We start from the raw sequence: 19,044 nt of genomic DNA, 5'->3' as shown, positions 1-19,044 counted from the left end.
CTTGGACTCATAATAATTAAGTCTGTGGGTGTGTTGGGGTTCTCTAGAGTGACAAAACCAGATCGCTAGTAATTATATACATAAAGATAGATATATAACACAAGAAATGAACCATTAAATTATATACAGATAGATAGATAATCCAAGAAATGAACAGTTAAATTATAACTTATAAAGCAGTGAGACACTAGCAGTCCTTTAAGTCTTAAGGGCCACCAGTTCCTCCTCTGTAGAGAGAGCTGGGCTATATATACCCAGGCAGCAAACAGCAAGGCAGGTCACCAACTGTCACCAACTGTGCGTCTCCAGCTCCAGATGTACATTCCATTCCTGTGGGCTTAGAGGGACCTCAACTTACAGCGACACAGACTAGGTGTCCCAAGGGTAGTGAACCCTTTAAATTGAGGCTCAGAACAAGCAAGGCAGCGGCACGCTGGTCTGATGATTAACGAGTGAGAGACAAGAAAGGCGAGACTCACCGATCCATTTATATCTCCACCCTTCAATTAATCCCATTTGTTTTTATTGGCCAGGCTGGCACAATAAATGCAACAGAGTGCATAAAGATCAGTATTCTAATTGTCAGTGAGCAGAAATGGACTGATATGGGCTATTTTAACCAGAAAGGCATATGGTCTACTATGCCATGAATGACAGGATCAAGAGCAATGGTGTTACATTCCTTGTTCAAAGAACATTTAAAGATCTGCCATTAAGTATGGTGCTAACTGTGCTAGTATAATATCTACCGAAATGCAAGGAAATCCAGTCAATGCAACTATTATTCTAATTTGTGCACCAATCACTAAAGTTGGTGATGCAGAAATTGAAGTATTCTCCCAAGCTCTTCAGTGAGAAATTGATTTTTAAAATGCCATTAAGTTACATGGACAATTATTGGCAATTGGTATGCAAAAGTTGGAAACAACAAAAAGTAATAGGCATTAGAAAATATGCTTTTGGTGTTAGAAATGCAGCTGGAGGTCCCATAGTAGAATTTTGCAAGACCAGTGACTTCTTCACCATGGTCATGTTCTCTTTTCGGAAGAACACAACACGTAACTACAGATGGGGACTTCTCCAAATGAAACACTCAGAAATCAAACTGACTACATCTGTGAGGAAAGACAATGGAAAAGCTCAATGTCAGCTGCTAAACCAGGGAAGGGGCCATTGTGGGCACATCATTAATTTCTCATAAGTAAGCTCTGTTGAAGTTGAAGAAAATTTAAACAAATCCACAAGAGTCGAAGACTTGAACATATCCCAACTTAATTTCCAGGACATCTCAATAATGCGTTTAATGCATCCATCACTAATGACAGAAGACCCTATGAGCTATGGGATGACATCAGGACCATCACACAAGGAGAAAGCATGTCAAATGTCATTAAGACAGGGAATGAGTAAAACATCAGTGCGATGTCAGAGGCGTTTCTGAATGTTGCTCTTAATCAGAGAGTAGCTAAACAACTGGAAGGGATAGGAAGTCGAAGAGCTGAACAGGAAATTTTGAAAGTTAGTTTGGGAAGACAACCTAAAATATTGAAATGAAATGTACAAAGACCTAAAGTTAGAAAATCAAAAATGAAAAACATGCTCTTCATATCTGAAACTGAGAGAACGAAAGACAAATTTGTAACCGATTTTCAATAATGAAAGATTCTACAGGAAACATATTGAACAATGCAGGGAAGCATCAGAAGAAAATATAGAGAATACGCAGCATCACTGTACCAAAAAACCTATTCAACATTCATTTTAAAAGGCAGCGTATGATAAAGAACCAATTATCCTGAAGGAAGAAGTACAAGCTTCACTGAGGTTACTGATGAAAAAGAAGTTTCCTAGAATTGGTGGAATATCAACTGAAATATTTCAACACACTGGTGAAGCACTGGAAGCACCCAGTCATCTATGCCAGACAATTTGGATGAGAGCTATTTAGCCACATGACTAGAGCACATACATATGTGTACCCATTCCAAAGACAAGTGGCCCAGCAGAATGCACAAGATATAGAGTATATCATTAATATCACATGCAGGTAAATTTTTGATGAAGCTCATCCAAGCACAGCAAAACAGTACAGTGAAAAGGGGCTGCCAATGGTTCCAGCAAGAGTCAGAAAAGGACTTGGCATGAAGGATGTCAGTGCTGATGTCAGGTGGATCTTAGCTGAAAGCAGAGAACACCAGAAAGATGTTTCCTTGTCTTATTGACTGTGCCAAGGCATTTGATGATGTGGATCACTGCAAACTATGGAGGCCTGGGGAAAAGGAGAATTCCTTTACCCTTAATGGTGATACTGGAAAACTTTTACATGGAACACGAGGCAGTTGCATCAATGGGATTAAGGGGCGCTATGGTTGTTGCTGTTGTTAGTTGAAATCCAGTTGGTTCCGGTTCACAGCGAACCTCTGTGCAACAGAAGGAAATGCTGCCCAGTTCTGCTCCATCCTCACAGCTGTTTCTGGGTCTGAGCTCATTGTTGCTGTCACTGCGTCAATCCATCTCCCTGATGGCCTTTCTCACTGCCCCTCCACTTTACCAAGCATGATGTCCTTCTCCAGGGATGGGTCTCTTTACTGGATGATTTAAACCCAGGAATGGTTTAAATCATGCACAAAAGGGACCACAATGCTGTTTAAAATCTTTTCCAGAAAGGTGTGCATCAGGTTTGGATCTGCTCACCATCCTCACTCAATCTATATGCTGAGAAAAATCATCAGAATATCTTGAGTATATGAAGAATGGACATCAAAGTTGGGGGAAGGCTTATTAACAACCTATGATTTGCAGATGCATAATCTTGATTGTTGAAAATGAGGAAGACTTGAAACATTTACTGCTAAATATCAAGGATAATAGTCTTCACTATGGATATGACTCAATGTAAAGAAAACCAAAATCCTCACCACTAGATGCATTGGTAACATCATGATAAATGGAGAAAAATTGAAGTTGTCAAGGAATTTGTCTTGGTTGGATCTCCAATCAATACTTATGGTTATAGCAGTCAAGTGATCAAAGGGTGCATTGCATGGGGTAAATCTGGAAAAGACCCTTTTAAAACACTGAACATGATCTTGCTTTGGCAACTCTGTTTCAAATTGTTTCATATGTATTACAAGTAGAATATTGAATAAGAAGTTTGAAGAAGAATTGATGCATTTGAATTAAGGTGTTGACTAGGACTTTGAAATTACCATGGACTGCCAAAATAACAAACACGTCATTCTGGAGAGAAGTACTGTATATTCTCATGTATAAGCCGAGTGTTTCAGCACAAAAATGTGCTAAAAAATGGCGTACGGCTTATATATGGGTCAGTGGTACCCCAGTGAGGTGTAATATCTCGCTGCCCGTTTCGCTCCAGGTAATGAGCGCCCGTCATCTCGCGGGTTGTTGCCGTTGCCATTTCTCCTCGCTGTTCATTCAAAGCCCCCTGACACTGCAGGGCTTTGAATGTTTGTTTACTCTCATCTAACCAATCAGAGCCATCCTGTGACTTGGACAGTTCCAATTCACAGAAGCACCCATAGTGATTCACTTACACCGGCAGCTGAACTGTTAAGGATGTGTCTGTGGCTGCACTCTGTCTCTCCCCTCTGGTCTTTGTGTCAATTCACATCCTGCATCCTCCGCCCTCATGGACTCCCCCCACCTCCTCCTGGCTAACACATCGGGAGGTGGATGGGGGGAGGGAGCATTACCATGAAAGTTCTTTTTCAAAGTCTTGTTTTTTCATTCTATTAGAAATTGATACTCTAGAACCAAAACAAAAACACTGATCATATGAGGCTGGTTTCAAAATGAAGGTTGTGTCAAGACCAGAAGAGAGCAATAACAGTATTGCAAGTAGGGAATTGTGTGTTGACGAAACGCAAGTGAGGGAGTGGTGGAAAATAAAGGCTGAGTTGGAACAGATTCCAAAAGCTAAAAAAAGCTCATAGTGGTTTAACATCTTTCTATGGGGTTCTAGAGAGTGAATTGCATAAATGAGTTATGGAGTGTCGTCAAAATGGTTACTGTGCAACACGCATGGGAATCTGCATATGTACTCTACAAATGGCTAAGGATGACAAATATAAAGCACCACCAGGCATTGAAAAATTTGCTGTGTCAGCAGAATCATGTACCTGCTTCATGAATAGGTTTGGCCTACTATGTTTGAGACAAAGAACAAAGATGTCTCAGAAATTGCCACAAGACCTTGAAGAAAAAATTATGTCATTCCAGCATTTATTATAAAACAAAGAAGGATTTATAATTATGACCTGGCAGATATTGGGAATATGGATGAAACTACCATGGCTTTTGATCTTCTAAGCAACAGAACTGTGGCAAGTTTAGGAGAAAAAAAATCATTTTTCTCAAAACCACAGGAAATGGAAAAAAAACAAACACTTTACAGTTATTCTATCATGTTTGACTAATGGAACTAAGCTGCGTCCTGTCATTATTTTTAAAAGAAAGGCCTTTCCTAAAAAGATCAATTTCTCACCAAGAATTACTGTGCATGCACATGTTAAAGGCTAGATGGATGAAGACGGAACAAAAAAAAAATGGCTGGAAGAAATTTGGAATGGACGACCAGTAGCAGCCTTAAAGCAAAAGCCATTGTTACTTGTTTGGGATATGTTCAGAGTCCAACTATCAGATGACATGAAAAAAAATTGGCAAAATCTAGTAAAGTTACTTTAGCCATAATTCTAGGTGGACTTATATCTGTACTGCAACCTCTGGATGTATCTTTGAATAAGCCTTTTAAAGACTGTGTGCAAAGGATGTGGCATGAATGGATGTCATCTGGTCAAGCCCAACTAACAAAAGGAGGAAATCTCATGAAGCCTGACATAGAGTTAATAGTAAAGTGGGTTTGAGATGCATGGGAAGACATTCCAGAATACACAGTGTGACGTGTCTTCCAGAAATGTAGTATTAGTAATGCTATGGATGGCAGTGAAGACTGCGCTCTGTATGAAAATGACAGCAGTGATGGTGATGATGGCGATCTCAGTAAGGACAGCGTCTGTGATGACCTCACACCAGCTGAAGCTCTGCATTGGGATATGGATGATGATGATGAATCCAGTTTTGAAGGATTTTAACTCTACATTTTAGCTTGGTTGCTGATTGAGCTCAGGGAATAGTACTCTTAAGGTATCATTGTTGATACCTTATTATTTTTGTTGGACCTATTTTCCATTTACCATGCTGGTTTACTAATATTAAATGACTTTTTGTCCTTTTATTTATGTTTTTTATTTAAAATAAATATTTAAATGCATTACCCCACTGATGTCTCAATTTTTAGTAATTTTATTTTCATTTGTTTTTATTATTGAAACTCACCAATAGGTTCTGCATTTTCCACCCTAGGCTTATACTCGAGTCAATAAGTTTTTCTGGTTTCCCAGGTGATAATTAGGCACCTCGGCTTATACTTGGGTCGATTTATATTCGAGTACATATGGTATATTCAAAATAGTTCTGAGAGGTCAAGATGGCTAGACTTTGTCTCATATGTTTACAGGAAAGAACAGGCTCTGGAATAAAACATGATGCTTGGTAAAGTGGAGGCCGATGTAAAAGAAGACCCTCAACACGATGATGGACTGACACATGACCTGCAACAACATAAGAGCAATTATGAGGAAATAAATAAGTAATTTTTTAAAAAGGAAAATCATGAGGCCAGCACAGAACCACGTGGTGTTTCATTCTGTTGTCCACAGAGTCATTGTGACTCAGAACCGGCTCAATGGCACCGAACAAAGACATGCACGCGTCTGAAACCAGGTTACTAACGAAGGCTCTGAGTGGACATACATTTTTGTGGGGTATTATTTAACTCAGGACACTACCTATTTTGGAGGGTGAGCAGCCTAAGGGAAAAGGAAATACAGAAGAAATCATAAGTAGAAACAATTTTTGCTAACACATTTACATATGTGTCTAAGGTCAAAAGTATGGCTACAAATATTTAGAAATCATTATTAAACAAACATCTCAATGTGCACATAAGCTAAACCTAGGTCTAGACACCACACATTGGTTCTATCTCTGTAACTCTTCTCTGAAAGAATCTATAGTCCTTGATTTGCATCCCATCAAAACAGTAGTTCTGGTAGTTTGGGTCTCAAACATATTCCATTTGAACGCTCCTTGAGTTGTCAGACAAGGAGAAGACTAAAGAGGCAAGAACAAGGCCAAGGGTGGAAGAGGTAAGGTTTTCCAATGGAGTTCTCAGAGGACAGCTGTTCATTCTGCCAAAGAATGAATATGCGCATTGTTGTGATGTGAAAACAAAAATTCTAGTAATCCTCTGTGACCATCCTGTGTTCTTCCAGAAAGTCTATAATGAATACCCTTTTGCAATAAAAATTACAAACTGACCACAAATCACTGACTGAGCTCTCTGCCTTGAATTTAACTAGCTCGGTAGATACCCTCAGATGCCACCATTTTGATTGTACCCTTTTCTCTTGGTAAATCCAAGACTTGTCTCCAGTTACAATTCATTTCATAAAATCATCATCAGTAGCTTTAATCTTGCTACAGAAGGCATATGGAAGCATCCGCTTTTTAAATGAGCGGACCTTTGCTCAACACGTTGTCACCTATTGAAAGTACTCTCTTGGTGAAGCCAAGATATGCACTTAAGATGGACAATGCCTATACATGTAAGCTCTCAGCTACTGTGGATATCTCACAGATGGTAATTCTGATATTCCTCCATTAATTTCTGAACTTCAGTCAGTTTCATCACTCTTTGAGGTTAGCAGTCTGTGTTAGTCTGGGTACATTAGAGAAACAAATCCACAGAAACCCATATGTATAAGAGAGTGTTTTATATAAAGGTTAAGTGCACATCAAGAAAACATCCCAACCCAGTGCTGCCCCAGCCTACAAGTCCAGCATTAGCCCATATGTCTGACACCAATCAGTCCTCCTCCATCTTACAAACACATGCAATGATGCTGACAGCAAGAGGAAAGCTGAATAAGTGAGCCTGTCAGCATCTCAGAGCTGGCAGGGGTCTCCACATGGCTACTCCAGCACCCAGGGCTACATCAGGGTAGGTCCATGTGGCTTCTCTTTGGTGATGTCTTGCAGGAAGTGAGCCTTGCCAGCTGAAACAGGGAACTGGCTAAGGCAGCTGCACCCTGGTTCAACCATCAGAAAGCAAGAGACTCGAGAACTAGAAAGGCGAGGCTCACTGAGTCATATATCTCTTTACCCTTCAATTACTCCCACATGTGTTTATCAGCCAGGTTGGCACAGTAAACCTTAACTATCTCAGGGATGTTAACAGGTGGCCACAGTCCATATCAGAAAGCAGTCCTTTGTCCACAGGTACTCTTCTTCTCAGCAGTGTCAGTAGCTACTGCTCCCTGTGGTCCTCCTTGGCTCAGACAGACAGACCCTTGGCCTCTGCTCAACTCAGGCAGGTGCTGCAATGCTCCCGTGGAACGAGCAAACCATTGTGCAAACCAGCTTCCTGTGTGAACACACTCTGCCTTAACTCCTGGTTCAGACCTCCGGTGCCGGTGCTGGTGCTGCCACTGCCACTTCATGCCGAGATCCCCAGGCCGCTGCCCTGAGTGCACTTATTTCATGGTGGTCCTAGGATTCTTCTGTTCCAGCTTCTGGGCAGGCTCACTTACATGCGGTGCAATGACACCCTGGCCAATCCACACCTTACAGTCCCATTCCCATTATTTTTAGGATCTTATCAGTCTTTGTGGGAGACGACAAAGGCAGTGAGGAGAAGAGCCATACCTAGCAGAGTCACTTAAGACAACATGCCGCAGAACAGCAACAATTTTGAGGTCAGGGCTTTTCTAAAAATGTTGTCAAAATGAAAATGGACATAGTCACAAATAATTGAAACTTCATAACACATTTATGAGAATTTTGCTTCACTTAAGACTACAGCTTTTGGTGGGATGTGCATTTAAGATGGAGGCTGGAAAAACTTCAACTTTGAGCCAAGGGAGGGAAGACTGGGAGAGAGTTAAAGATTATTGTGCCAACCTTTCCCTTTTTTATAAAACTCTCTACATATGAGTTTCTGTGGATTTGTTTCCCTAGTTTATCCAGACTAACACAATCCCTAATAAGCCACCACCAATATTATCTGTGAGTTATTTGTGGCCAGTTCACGGCATCGGATGGTGTTGGAAAAGAACAATGAAGAATAGTGTATAAGGAGATGCCTGCATCCTGTCTCACAGGAATCATCCTTGGGGAGATATGGTGGTGGATTCTCCTTCTCCTGTGCAGACACAAAGTACCTTTTTTTTTAAAGGCTGCCTAACAAGACTAAGACAAATCTATTCCTGAGAGAGCTTATCTGAATCTATCCAGCCACCATAGAGACATATTTGAGTATGTTTTGTTTCAAATAATAACTGGGGTATGGAAGAGCTGGTATACTAGTAGCAATACTTTTCTACTTACTTTTATAGATGAATGAGGGCATTGTATGTGCTTATTAAGAGAAAAGTGAAACATGGTTTCCTAACAATGTTCATCTATGGATACATACATACACATCTATCATATACAATGCAATAATTGTGTTGTTATTAGAAGCCATCAAGTCGACCAGACTCATAGTGATCCCATGTACAAGAGAACATAACACTGGTCCTGCACCATTCTCTATTTTTTTCCCTGATCTTTGAGCCTATTGTTGCAGCTGCACTGCCATCAAGTCAAGGCGACTCCAAGTCAGACACTGTCCTTTCCACTCCCCAGCCCATCTTTCTGAGAACACACCAACTGGGTACTAAAAAGTGCAAGGCCACAGGAATTTTGAAATACTGAGATGGGAAAATATGAGTTGTTTTTGGTGGCAGTGAGTGGGAACCTATTCCTGGAGACAATGTGTGAAATAGGACAAAATATTACCAGTCCTATGCCAGCCTTAAAACGCTTCCTGTGTCTCATCCAGTATCGTAGCCTGTGTCAATCCATCTCACTGAGGATCTGAAAACTCTTGTAACAGAATAATAAGCTTCTGAATTGTTGAGGATGCAAAGAATTTTTGACAACATAATGATTCTTCTAATTTTTCTTCCAATTTTCAATTCAAAATCAACTGGCCATTTACTTGTCTTACCATCAGGGATGACATGTTTAATTGGAAGAGCTTTAAACAATGACGACGGAAAATCCTTTTCTGATAGATTTGTTGCCGAGCTCTCCAGTCACAAATCAAACTTCTTAAGACAAGCTTCATAATTCCTTTCCTGTTTTCAGTCCTTCATTCTGCCAAAGAAAATGGAAAGGAGCCATGAAAGGGTCGATATTTTTCCAGCCTGCGTAAGACTGCAGTGCAGGGGCCATGGTCAGTGAGTACGGTCTCCACTCCAGGGCTTATGTCGGTTAATGACCTGCTTTCAAATCTCAATGCAATTTTTGCATGAAAAAATATAGTCCATTCCTACATGCTAAATATAGCATCTAGAATCAAACCCTTGGACCCCAAATTGGGCAGAAGACAGTTAAACGAACAAAGAAACAAACTGGGACATTTGACCTGTGATTGCCTCGCATGTTTTTGGCATATCTGCAGGTAGAATGGAGATCTCTACTCGGACACGTGCAACAGGATGTTCAGTGAATTTTTAAGACTCTCCATTTGTCCATTTGCAAGGCCCTTCTGCACCCAATGCATCAGAGAAGGTACACTCTCTTCTTGCGGACACAGTGTGAGGAAGGACTTGCTAAGTGAGCAGGACACCCTTCATCTTGTGTCACTCACAGACTCAAGGGACAGCACTGGGTCTGACTTGTAAGACATGGTCCTCCTTTCACATGCTGTTTTCTTTCCCTTTAGCAACTGCATTTCATTTGCTGAGATGCCTAGTTCCCCAGATAAAGGGGAAATATATTTTAGAATTTAGAGAACTGCATTCAATTCTATTTAGCAAGGAGTCTCAGGCGATGCAAATGGTTAACTTCTCAGCTGCTCGCTGGACGATTGTTGGTTTGAATCCACTCAGAGACACCTGAGAAGAAAGGCCATGCCATTGATTTTCAAAAATTCAGCCAGTGAAAATTCTGTGTTTGGGTATAGTCTACTGTGATACACATGAGGTCTCTATGAGTCAGAATCACCTGGGCAACCACTATTTTCTGTTTCCTTTGTTGTATATTTATTAATGATGATGGGACACATGCTGCGTCTGGAGGAAGGGGCTGGACACATTGAGGCAGTTGAAAGCCGGTCGTTAGGAGAGGATATCACCCAGCCTAACAGGGTGTGGATGCTGATTCCTCTTCTACCTGTTGGCACGTTACATGACAAGTTATCGTTTCCTCACCAGAAAGGATGGTTTTAGCAATTAAGACTTCAAATTACATAAACTAAAGGATGAGCACATGCGACGTATATTTTTTAAAAAAAGAAATTTAGTTTGACACACAAATGATGCTAGAGTTAACTATTATGCCTTTAAGCAATGAAGTATAAGAGTAACAGGAGACTTGAGTGATCACCAGGAACATATCATTTCATGCAACCTGCTTTAGATTGTTTTGTTATAAAGTATTATGAAACCTCTCAGGATTATGATCAGATTTTATTAATGACATACAAACGTTTGTCCCTACCAATGAGTCTTTATTTGTAGACACACAGGTATATTTCTTAAAATTGATTTTGATAAATTGAGTGTATATATTTTATGTCCAAGATAGGGAGCTTTCCATGGATTTGTAATTTGATTCTAATAGGAAAAATCTAATATTTCTTGTCTGTGAATGTGTGAAAGACAAATTATTTTGAAGGTCTCATTTTAATTATTGTCTTGGTCATTCTCATAGTTAATGAAGGACTTGTCTTCTACAAAACAATCTTTGATGTGCTGATAATTGCTACACTCAACTCATTAATTATATATATATTACCGGAAGATTAACATTTTCAAAAAACAAATTAAAATACTATAAAATCTCAAGAAGAAAAGTTTCCATTAAGAAAAAAAGGAAATGAAGCAAATAAACAATGAAAAAACCCAGATTGTGTCCTATCCCCTTGAAATATTTTTTGAAGTAAATATTATGTGCTGCCTACATGAAAGATTCACATGGAAACTTAGAAACTTCTTGAAGAAGCTGGCCATTCAATGCCTGTCTGGCTTCTGAGCATTCTCTAGGAGAGAGACTGGTTACCAAGTTTTCTCACTGAGTACTGTAAGCTTAGAGACATTTCCAAGGCCCTGGTTCTATCATATATCCTTGTGGGATTAGAAGCTTGCTTGCCACTACATGGTACTCTAAACCAGCTCTAGGACAGCTTTAACATACTTGTAGACTGGCCTGAGGAAGATGACCTTTGGATTAGAATGCCAAATTCTTCATTGGCTATGAAAAAGAGAACGACTGCCCAGGACATTGGGAGGCTGGCATATACATGACCTGACCTGTCTTTAACTATTGGAAAGTTGTCCTGGAAAGTAAATAATAAGACAGCAACTTGGTGAGCTCAGAATGCGAATGAGGGAAATCTCCCGTCTTCTGGATTGCACAGCAGTTTCTAATAAGTGCGTTTACTCTATCAAATGGAATTAACTTGCCTCAAAGAACTGTGTGAAAAGACCAACACTCCTTTCTTAGGAATGTTGTTTGGGTGACATTTCCAAAGCAAATCAGTTTTTCATTCAACAATGTAGCCACATTTTAATTTGTGACATTGGTTATTATGTTTGTCCAGGTTGACTAGAGAAATAAATCAAGGGAGACTCATATGTATATAAGAGAGAGCTTTATGTCAAAGAGCAACTGTACATTAAGAAAACATCCCAGCCCAGTCTAGATCAAGCCCATAAGTCTGATAGTAGCCCATATGTCCAGTACCAATCTATAAAGTCCTCTTCAGACTCATGTAACACATGCAATGACGTCGAATGCAGGAAATTCACAGGCCAGTGGGTGGGAAATCATCTGAATTCAGTGGCAGTGTAAGCATTTCAGCACTGGCAGGGGTCTCCATGTGGCTTCTCCAGTTCCCAGGGCAAGGGTACAGGTTCTATCCGCATAGTGCCAAGTGTCTTGTTAGTTGAGCATCTCTCAGGGAGTGAGCCAAGAGAGAAAATCTCCCACCTCCAAGGAGGAAATCCAGGACTTCCCAGAATCCTCAGGGGAAGACCATGCCCACACCGAGGTCTCATTGGCTATGACCTGATTGGCAGACTCAGCTCCACCCCTTCACTCTTAATCCTCTCAAGTCCCAAACTGACACTAGGTTATGTAACTACCACAGTTGTAATTCACTCAATAGAACAGCACTTGCCCCACTTCCTTCTTGAGATATTCATTTTATTTTTTCTTCTTTCCTGTAAATTCTGACCTTCTGAGTTTTGTTTTTGTGCAAAGCCTGCCCTGCCTATTTGGTCTCGCATGCTGGATTGTACACTCTCCCTCCCTCATGTTACTATTCACATTGTAGGTCTGTCTATTGCTGGGCTGAAAATTGATCCTGGGGCCTCAGTTCAATTCCTGGCCTGAAAGATGTCTAAGCTCCGCAGTCTCAGGGGCACTAAATCTGGTCTCTGCTGTACATGCAGAAAACGGAGTACCAAGAACAAGAAGGACTCAGCGAACCTGGCTCTTGGTAGCATTGAGCACTGTCATTCATCCTAAAATTGATGTCAACAGACAAATAGAAGAGGAGTTATGGAAAGAGGAATTTTATTCAGTGCTGTTTCTAAGAAATGCTGGAAGAGGAGAAAGAACAAGGGTGGTTTATTCCAGTTCGTGATCTACTACAAACTATGGACCAAATCCAGGACCAATTATGTAATAATCTTGTTATCAGTGCAGGCTCTTCTCTGGAAGAACTTGTGGTCAAGAGTAATCTGAATTGAAATGCAAAGGAGTTCCTTCCTGGGGTGAGGTAGTAAAATGGTTGAGTCGATGGGGCCCTCTTTTGGTCGATGCAGCACAATTTGTACATTGTGCAGGCAGTATTAGAAGACGACATTGTAAAAGCTCTCTCATCACTGTGCTACACTTAGGCATTGCCAACGTTTTGTTATTCTTGTATACTTAACAAAAGTGCTGAGACTGGTATTAAGTGAAAATCTGTCAAACATTTACTGATAATAGAATTGTTCCCATGGCTTGATGTGAAGACAGCAAGGGAAGGAGCATCAGTCAAGTTGTGGTGACAAAGGACCAAATTAAATGATCCCTAAATCTTATCTTTTTGTCAGTTTCGATGAGGAACTTGTTCCGTAGGGTGAACTAGCAACTTGTTAATGTCGACATTTTTTTAATTAAAAAAAATCTAAATTAATTCTAAATGCTAAGGATATTTCCTGGTTTTCAATTCAATTGCATTTTCCCCCATCAAAACAGAAAACAAAGTCTCCTTTATCTAAGAAGACCAGCTAATTAACTTGAAATAATTTAGTAAAGACATGTTTTTGGTTATTGAGTTGAGAGGTAATGAACAGAAAATTATCGCTGACTTCTGTGGAATGTTATTGTGTCAGACATTTCAAATTCTGCTCATCCTCCTGTGGAGATATGTGACTTAGACTTGTATATTCTAAGGAGTGTACGGAATCATAGCAATGCCTGTGTGAAATAGAACATTTCCCCAAACCACAAGCCAATTGAACAAAGAAACTGTAGCATGATGACCTGAGGGGTGCTCTTCCGTGCTTTGTTACTGTCACAGCAGTCTACAGCATGACTTTTCTTTTAACAAAGCTAGAATAGGCTTTGGCACCTTGAACTTCATATTTGGGTGGGGTAAGCTGCCATCAGTGTTCAGCATGACTAGTGTTTAAGTTGAAAATATTGTTAAAGTCATATATGTTTAAAACATTAAAAATTACAGTTATCCTGAAAAATATATAAAATAAAATTGCCTACAACTAACACACCTGTATGCAGCTACAAGTAAACCTGAAACCACCTGAGTAAAATCATCACATTATGGCAATGCCGTGTTTTTGGTTATATATTACACTTTAAAAAGGTTATTACTAGGAAATACTGGGTAAAGAGTACACAAAATCTTTTGGTGTATTTTTAAATCACATGTGAACCTACAATTGTCTTAATATTAAAAAGTCTCATTTACAAAAGCCAATGGAATTTATTATGCAATACTAATACAATTATATTCATGACACTAAAGATATTAAAATAGACATACAACAGACGATATTTGGAACTCAATTTGACTCACTGTCGCTGAGTTAATTCTGCCTCTATAGGATAGAGTAGAACAGCCTCTTCAGGTTTCTAAGACAGTAAATCTTTCTAGGATTAGAAAGCCTCATCTTTCCCCTGGGGGGTGGGGGTGGCTGGTGGTTTCAAAGAGCTGACCTTATGGTTAGCAGCCCAACATGTCACCCACCACATCATCAAGGCACTCTTTCCAAGTCTGAAGTATATACAAATTACTTTTTATATTGTATGTAATGTAGGGTCATTCTGAACCATTAGAAATTTCAGAATAGCAGAAGTTCTCTACCATCTAATTGCTCACTTTTAGCATTTTGGTGTACATCCTTGTCAGAAAATCTCTGCATATTGGACATTTTTTTAACATTATAAAATATGTCACTCATTTTGACAAGAACTTTTTTTAGTTAATAGGGACTGCAGGAGCATTTGTTTGTATTATGTAAGCTTACAAACTCTGTACAACAGGAAAGTTAAACACAGATGTACTGGAAATCGATGCAAATTTGCGATCAGGCCGGCCAGGTTTCACGTTCCAGGGCAACCACATGCTGATGGAGTGATCTGGAGAAAGTCACTTTATTTTTGGAACCTCAGTGTCCTTATCTCCATTATGTTCAGCTGCTGGCATTTCCACTGTGGCTCACGCCTTATATATGACACACCACCGTGTTGCCTGGCCTCACATCAACCGCACAAACACCACATTCTAGAACCCATTGTTGCTGATAGTGTGCCGGTCCGTCTCTCTGAGGGGTTCCTAATCTTTGTTGACTCTCTCATGAAGTTCTCCTCTAGTAATATATCCCTCTTGATGACACCCCTCACCTACAAAGAGTAAGGCCATGCTCTGTCGTGGATAGTTAAGATTTTCATTGGCTACTTCTTGGAAGTACATTACCAGGCCTTTCTAACTAGTCTTAGTCTGGAAGCTCCTATGAAAATAGTTCAGCATAGATGACCATAATGATATTTCAAATATCAGAAGTATAATTTCCAGGATCAGAGCAACCTGAAAGCTATCCTACTATACAGCAAACTAGGAATCTCTTGTCTTTCACTCACTGTCATTGAGTCAATGCTGATTTGTAGCACAAGGTAAACTTACAGGACCTGTACGACAGGGCAGACCTGCCCTTGAGAGTTTCTGAGATGACAACTGTTAAGGAGAGTAGAAAGCCCTGTCTTCCTCCCTTGGTCTGCTGGTGGGTTCAAACTGTGGACCTTGGGATTTGCAGCCCAACTGGTCACTCCCATTCCACCAGGGCTCCTTCTCTTCTCTAGCTAGGGGCTAATAAACACTTGCACATTTGTTATCAGGGTGTATAAACATTTGGTATATATAAGTGCTCAAAAACTCATAATTACCACTGCTAGAGGCCAGCTATTTTTTGGATATATGTAGGGCTTCCACTACCATTTCGTATTTGTAATGAGAAAAGAGATGTGATTCCCTAAGTTCCAGTATTTGTCCATCACAAACTGTAGGTCATGATGGTGTTACTAAAAATTGAAAGACCAATCAGCCCGAAATCTCGTTATAATCCCAACCACAGTTGGGAGAGATTTATTCCTATGTTGACATTATGATTAAATGATTCTTTTGTACTTTCACTATTCTCCACTAAAAAGAGAAATGCATTTTTACATAATTTCGAGGGTTGCTATTGAGAGGTACCCTTCGTTAATCGATTCTGTGGCAGCAAGTTTGAAAATCTTCTCTTCAGATTTCTCTGCAATTCTCTGTCTGAGCCCGGGACCTCATTAATTTTCATGTGCAGTGTTCTACCAGCCAACTAGCCAACCTCTCTGGCTCCACATTCTTCCTGCTCAAGTTTGTCCTTTGCAGTCGTCATGTCATAATGAACATTCTAAATATAAGGATGTCTTTATTATGCAGATTTGGATATTGAAACAATTATCCCAGTGAGTAATGAGATGCCCTACAGGATGGCTGTTTGAAAAAGAGGCTCATGAAAAACTGAGCAAGGATTAAATGGCTTTAATGCCGAGATATGGGGCGTCTTTTACTCTCCATCCAATGTAAACATTTCTCAATCCCATTTTACAGGAGAAATAAAGGAATAAATCAATAAATAAACTAAGTTTGGGAGTTTAGATATTTCTGGCCAGCTATCTTTTCCAAATAGCCCATGTCTATTCTGGCCACCGGAATACCTGTGATATATGCACATAATGAAGAACGGAAGGTATAATTCAGTGTTAATCAGCCTGAAAGGACCCAGGAGTTGATATGGATACTAGAAAATAAGACAACGGCAAAGCCTATTTCGAAGCGCCAGCTATGGGTGGATTGCACCTTGGTTGTTTCATTTGATCCTCACTGTAATTCTATGAAAGAACTGAAATCACTGCCATTGAAATTATGAGAACATTGAGATTCAGAGGCAGCATATGCCACCTTTAATCCTCAAAATCTTTTACGAAGGATGTGCCCTCATGGTCGTGTTGTTAGCTGTCATTGAGTGGCGAGGTTCTGATTGGTCTCAACCTTATGTCCCATGAGACGAAAGACTGCCTGATCCCGAGCTATCTTGACAATCATTACTATGAGTGACCCATTGTGGAGACACTGTAGCTGCTTCTGGTATATCGTTGTACTCTGTTCTGAAGACTACTATCCTTGAACTTCATCAAAGAGGGCTTCAAATCCTCCCCACTTTCAGGGAGCAAGGTTGTGTAATGCGCATAGCGCAGGTTGTTAATAAGCCTTCTTTCAGTCCTGATACCACATCCTTCTTTATATAACCTAGCTTCTCTGATGATTTTTTTCAGTATAGAGTTGGAATTCATGTGGTGAGAGGATACCACGCTGATGCATACCATGCAGTATTCCCTTGTTCTGTTCCCACAAGTGACTCTTGATTCACATACCAATTCCAAAGGAGCACAAGGAAAGTTTCTAGAGAACCCCCATTCTTCCCATGATTACCCAGAGTTTGCTATGATTCACATGATTGAATACCGTGACAGTCAATAAAATTCTCTGCAGTCAGCCAAGATCTGTCTGACACCAGCCATGCTAGCCACATTCCATGTACTCTTCTGAATCTGTACTGAAGCTCTGGCATCTCTCTGTGAATGTACTGCTGCAACAATTATTGCATAATCCTCAGCCAGATTTTGCTTGCATGTAATACTAATGCTATTGCTCTATAATTTGAGCATCCTATTGAATCACATTTCTTTGGAATGGATACAAATATAGACCTCTTCCACCCAGTTGGTCATTAATGTGGAATGCATCAACTCTGTTCTTGAGATGTCCTCAAACTTCAGGTGGCATATACTCAAAGTCATATTGTGGCTCCCATGGACTTGTTTGAATATCTTCAGCTTCCATTTGAACTGCAGCTGAGCAGTTGTTCATCTGCTTCACAGTGAGCCCCGGACTCATTGTAGCTGCTAGTGTTGAACTTCTTTATCATATGCTGCCACAGATATAGTCAGTTTGCTTTTTGTGAATTCTAACTGGAGATGTTCACTTATATAATCCCCTTTTGTATTGTAAAAAAAAGATATTTGTAACAAAGAAATTGCTGATCTTACAAAATCCTATCATTTGATCTCTGGCTTAAATTCTTTGACCAAGAAGGTTCTTTAACCAAGACCATCTCTTCCAATTTCTATTTCTTTGCTTCCAACTTTTGCATTCCAGTTACCAATACTGTTTAGACTTGAGTATAAGCCAACCCGAATATCAGCCAAGGCACCTAATTTTACCACAAAAACTACATTAAAATATGCTGAAACACTTGGTTTATACACAAGTGTATATGATAATTATCACTGAGTTTTGACTCCATGTTTGATCAATTTTAAATTGAAGATGTTGGTAGATTTCATTAACTTTTTAATCATTAGCTTTTGTAACTATTCACTAATTTTGTATATTTTTGGAGACTTGGTAGTGTAGTAGGTTATATGTTGGACTTCTAACTAAAAAGTCAGAAGTTCAAAACCACTGGCTACTCCCCAGGAGAAAGTTGAAGCTTTAAACTCCCATAAACATTCTTTCAGCATATTCAATAATATTTGCCAACCCCATAACTCAAAGGCATCAATTCTGATTCAGTCCTCCTGATTGATTATCCAGATTTAACATGTATATGAGGCAATTGAAAATATCACAACTTGGGTAAATTGTGGTATTCAATCCTTTTTGTTTTCAAACACTTTAATGAGCTATTTTGCAGCAGATATCCCTATTTAATGTGTCCTCTGATTTCTTGACTGCTCTATTCATAATGTTGCCTGCAGATCCAAGAATATGTGAATATATGAAAATTTAAATAGTTTCTTCTATAATCATAATGTTGCTTATGGCTGCAGTTGTGAAGGTTTTTGTTTCCTTTTGCTGGGTTGTAATCCATGTGAAATCTACTGCCTTTGATATCCACCAATAAAGGTTTCAACACCTCTTTGCTTTCAGTAAGCAAAATTGTATCTTTCTGAAATTATCTGTTTTTAACCAAAACCCATGTAACATCAACAATTATGTACCTCATTCTACATCCTCTTCTGAATCTGGCTTGCTTTTCTAGATATCAGTTGTCAAAATGTGACTATAATTGCTTTTGAATTACATTCAACAAAATTATACTTTTCTGTGATGTTGGTAATATGGTTTGATCATTTTCCCCCTCCTGTTGGGTTACGTTTCTTTGGTATCCACATGACACCAACATTGAGTTCATTTTCTTTGGTCTGGCTCTCTTCCACTAGACTGGCAACTCAGCTGTCTTCCAAATTTCTGGCAGAGACGAGTGAACACATCCAGTGTTGCCTAAGCTGGTAGAAATAATT

At 39.7% G+C, this 19,044-nt stretch overlaps 1 long non-coding RNA gene across 1 annotated transcript in view; it reads left to right on the top strand.

Annotated features, from left to right (window-relative positions):
• LOC142455321 (uncharacterized) overlaps positions 1 to 19,044 on the top strand; it is a 151,512-nt gene that overhangs the window by 112,452 nt on the left and 20,016 nt on the right. The window lies entirely within an intron of this gene.

Source organism: Tenrec ecaudatus, chromosome 8 (genome assembly GCF_050624435.1).
Source record: "Tenrec ecaudatus isolate mTenEca1 chromosome 8, mTenEca1.hap1, whole genome shotgun sequence".
Taxonomy (NCBI): domain Eukaryota; kingdom Metazoa; phylum Chordata; class Mammalia; order Afrosoricida; family Tenrecidae; genus Tenrec; species Tenrec ecaudatus.
Note: the sequence above shows the minus strand (reverse complement) of the source record. Positions and strands in the feature narration are given on the sequence as shown.